Genomic DNA, 4,872 nt, shown 5'->3' with positions numbered 1-4,872 from the left:
CTTTCTTTCTTTCTTTCTTTCTTTCTTTCTTTTTTTTTCTTTTGAAATTTTCAAGATATTTGGTGCGCATGGTAGGTAGATAAATATAATCAATGACTTGTGATACCATAATTAGAATGATCTCATTATTGATTAATGGCCTGTTGGAAAATGGGTGACGAGAAAAGAAAGGAATAAAGAATTCTCATTATGTGGGAGAGAGGAAAAGCAAAAATTATAAGGGGAAATCAGAAGAAGGAAGCAAAGTACAGCAAAGCCTTTTTTTTTAAATTTTATCTTTTACATTAAAAAATACAACTTATTCAGGAACTTAAAAAATGTAATCACTCTATTTGATTACTTAGAAGCAATTATTTATATATATTGTACAAATGCATCTGGTCAATATTTAGTGTTTTTCAGAGAGGATGATATATATTCTGCTTTATTGTGTCTCCACAATAAAACTGACAATGTAATGAAAGATATATTGTTGTTTACAGTGGTTTACCCTCACACAGTACTTTCCAGTCTTCTTTTAAAATTTTAAATTCAATTAGCCATGGTATAGTACATCATTAGTTCTTAATGTAATAATCAGTGATTCATTAGTTGAATATAACACCAGGTGCTCTTCACATCATGTGCCTTCTTAACGTGTTTCCCATCTCATTTGTATTCTGCTTGCTGACTGTTCACAGGTGGTTTAGACTCAGCCTCATCTGCCTGATGATAAGCTGACCACAGTGATATGAGACCCACAGGTGGAGAGGGTTTTGTGTTTTACCTCAGCTGAGTGATGTCTTAGACTAAATAAAATAATGACATAAGAAACAAACAAGACAACAAAGGTAACTAAGGTGGCCATACCTGAATTGGCAACCACAAGGATCCCAGTGATGTAGATATCAATGCAGGCAACACTCAGCAGAGGGAAGGTATCACAAAAGTAGTGATTGATTTCATTAGGACCACAAAAGGGTAATTGGATTGCAATCAATAATTGAAGAAAAGAATGGAGAGCCCCACCAGCCCAAGCAGCCAAGACTAGGAGATGGCACCTTGTCCTGTCCATGATAATCACATAGTGGAGAGGCAACGTAGCAATCAAAGGCCATGACTATGAGAATAAAGACCTTGATACTCCTAAAGAAGTGCATGGCAAATAGTTGTACATGTAATTACCATAGGAAATGGATTTTGTCTCCCCTAGTAGGTCACCAATGAATTTGGTTGTGACAATAGAGGTATAGCAGACGTCCATAGAGGATAAGTGGCTGAGGAAGTAGTACATGGATTGGTGAAAAAGGGGACTCCATCAAATGGAGACCAGGATCAGTTTTCCTGCCAACAGTTCAACATAACAGAATAAGAAGAGGGGACGTAATATTGACAGGCATTGAATTGTGTCAATGTAATGGAAAGTTATGAAATATTGCAAAACTTGAAGAGAGAAATACACCTATTCAATTAACATACCCATAGATTAAAATTTAATTTATATATATAAACTATTTTAATTATAATTTAATATATATATACACATATATGTGTGTGTGTGTGTATATATATATATATATATGAGCTTTTTAAATTTGAAAGTAATGTTGTTTAATATATGTTGGTTGGATTTTTACTTACCAGGTGATGATCTCATTAGACAAATTGTATTATCGCTGAGTAAAAGGTGGCATCTGGTGTTTTCAATACAGTCAAAATAAATGCTTAATTTTGTTACAGTAGATTAATGAATTTCACCATGAAAGCAGTCATGTAAGTCCTGGTTCTGGGACTTTCCTATTTCCCTTATAAAGGAAAGCTTTCTCTCTTGATTTTTGAAACTAAAAGGAAATATCATCATTAGAATTTACTTTGAAAAATGCTTTTGTTTGTTTCCTATGCAAAAGTTGTATATTCATTGGTTTTAGTGTTGGAAATATATACAAGTGTTCTAATTTCCAGGGGTCATGTAAAGTACATGAACTGGGAGAATATAACCCCAAACCTCCCTCTCACTCTTTCTAAGGGTTGAGACATTTCCCAAAGGAAAAGTTGGCCAATGTACAGCTAAACAAGGCTTAGTTCCTTTCCAGTCTTAAAAAAATACCTATGCCATAGTTAATAAATTTTTATACCCTGAGGAGTTGGAGCACAAACTAAGAGTTCACTTCTCTTCATTATTGATCGGCGATAAATCATGTGCTTCCTGTTGAAACAGATTCTGAGGGACAGTACGGAACAATGTCTCAGCAGAGGTTAAACTAGAAAATGCCAAAGGCGCCTAAGGCCAGGTTGTGAAGTCTGCTTTAGCACAGAACAAATTAATTGAAGAGTGGGTGGCAAACTTCTTTGTGCGACTTCATACCCCAATGGCCCTACTTCTTCCTCCAGCTCCCACATTGGCATCCGGTGTCACATACTTAATGCTGAGAGCTGGTGTAAATGTATACACTTCCTCCTACAAATACTACAATGAGGATTTTGTTCAATAAAATGAAGAAAATGTCCCCCAAAAGAAATAAAAGGTCTTTGTAATCCAGGCAAACCAATTACAAAGAGATATACAGTGGTAAACATGGTTAAAATAGCTGGAAAGGGGCACATAACTGAGGTAAGCTTGAGTGGCACATGATAATACCATTGACCCTGGAACAGCATGGGCTGTTCAAGGTGAATTTTGTTACATGTGGAATTTTTTCAATAAATACAGTACAGTACTATATTTTCTCTTCCTTATGAGTTTCCTCCTAGCTAGTTTATTTGTTATAAAAATACAGTATATAACACATATATCATGTACAACATACAAAATATGTGTTATTCAACTGCTCATGTAATTGGTAAGGCTTCCAGTCAACAGTAGATGATTAGTAGTTAAGGTTGGGGCAGGGATCAAAAGTTATACATGCCCCTAATCCCCACCTTGTTCAAGGATCAACTGTAGATTATGAAAGGTACAACTGAGAGACTTTCTGACCTGAGTGAACAATATGAACAAAGACTTGAGGCAAGCTGAGAATGTCTGGAAATGATGCATCGGTTATGATCAGGAACAGATAAGGACAGCATGCAGACTCATTTGGGAGAGAAGTGAGGAATTTGGTTGTTATGAGGGCAACCATAGTCTAAATAACATTGGAGACCATAGAGCTGGTTTATCCCTCTATGCAGGAAAAATAATATTTGTTATATGGAAAAACACATAAGTTAGTCATTTGAGAGAAAACTCTTATAATGCTTGTCTATAAATGTGTTGACCTTATGTTTCAAAGAATATTTTTCCTATTTTCTGCACAAAAAATTTATTGATTTTCCACAAACAACACTGATGTGTTGGGATTTACAATGACTGTGGAGCTTGAATGGTTTGTGGGCAAGACACAGTTATAAGGATTGTGAAGCAACTGACTTCTGTTGGTAGTGTTGGTAGGCTAACGTAAAGGATAAGTTAGTTACTACTTGGTCTACACAAATTCAGGTACACCAATAGGATGAGAGGTTTTCTGTTGCAGTCAGTCTCCAGAAGCCCAAACACAGACCCTGATAAAAATGAAGTCATGGGGGACGCCGGGGTGGATCAGTTGGTTAAGCCACTGCCTTCGGCTCGGGTCATGATTCCGGGGTCTTGGGATCAAGTCCCATGTTGGGCTCCTTGCTCAGCAGGGAGCCTGCTTCTCTCTCTGCCTCTGCCTGGTGCTCTGCCTGCTTGCGTTCTTTCTCTCTCTCTCTCTGACAAATAAATAAATAAAATCTTTAAAAAAAATGAAGTCATGGGCTTGATCCTAGACATGGGAGGACAGTAAAGGGAACAGAAAATGCAGCCTCTATGGTCTCTTATGTCAACAACAGAACCACAAAAAGAAAAAAAAAAATGAAGCAAATCTAAAATGATGTGTTTTGGGATTGAATCTGAGAATTATGAGAAGGCAAGTGCCATGAAGCCTCTGCACAAACAGAATCCCCTTCCTCCATATTTCTAGAGAACAGATTCTCATGGCCTGGGGATGATATAATAACATTGCCTGAGTTATTTCATTGCAAAATCATGCTTATTTTCTTAAGGTCTGATAGGCTTAATAAATTTTGATAAAATTCCTGCAAAATCATCTCCTTCCTCTCAGTCAACTCCTGTTCCTTTATAGGAAGTTGGCTGAAGAGGAAATATATGATTGTATCTGTTTATATTTACTTCTTTCTGGCACCAGCTGTAATAGAATGTTGTAGCATTAAAGCCCCAAATACAAAAGCATTAAAAAAGATGGAGGTTAAGGAAATCTTGTTAACAAAACCTCAACCAGTGCATTTGATTGTCTGCTTTGGACAGACCAAGAAATAACTAGAGGTCTAGATCTATTCCAATTTATAACAGTTGCTAAGCGTTTTACTTGTGTTTAGGGACTTAGTGTGGGTAGAAAGTGTGACTATATGGGTAGACCTCAGGGACAAAATATAAGTGATTCAAATGCTCACTACATGTTGTACACTGTGGAGGAAATTCTCACTGGTGGTAGATGAGAGGTTATGGTTCATGGATCTCAGCCACTCTCTTTTCCCAACTACCCAAGTTCTTGTTCTTGTTCTTGTTTTGTTAGATGTATAATTTTATGTTATGTGTCTACAATACTTTTAAGTTGCATTTTTCAGATCTTTCCTATTCTCCTGACATAATGTTTGCTTTACTTTCATCAATAATTTTAAAAAAATGGGTATTGCAATTTTCTCCTGTGAAGATGGATTCATATTTTTTCATACGGATTTACCTAATTTTATTTCATGCATTCTGAGGCTGTATTACTGAGTGCATATATGAGTCTGTGTTATGCAGCAAGGGAAAGACACATGCTATAATTTAAGGGCAGTATTGGAAGAATTTACTTTCATGATGTGGACAGC

Source organism: Lontra canadensis, unplaced genomic scaffold (genome assembly GCF_010015895.1).
Source record: "Lontra canadensis isolate GAN:19392208 unplaced genomic scaffold, GSC_riverotter_1.0 scaffold915, whole genome shotgun sequence".
NCBI lineage: Eukaryota > Metazoa > Chordata > Mammalia > Carnivora > Mustelidae > Lontra > Lontra canadensis.
This window is presented reverse-complemented; position numbering follows the sequence as displayed.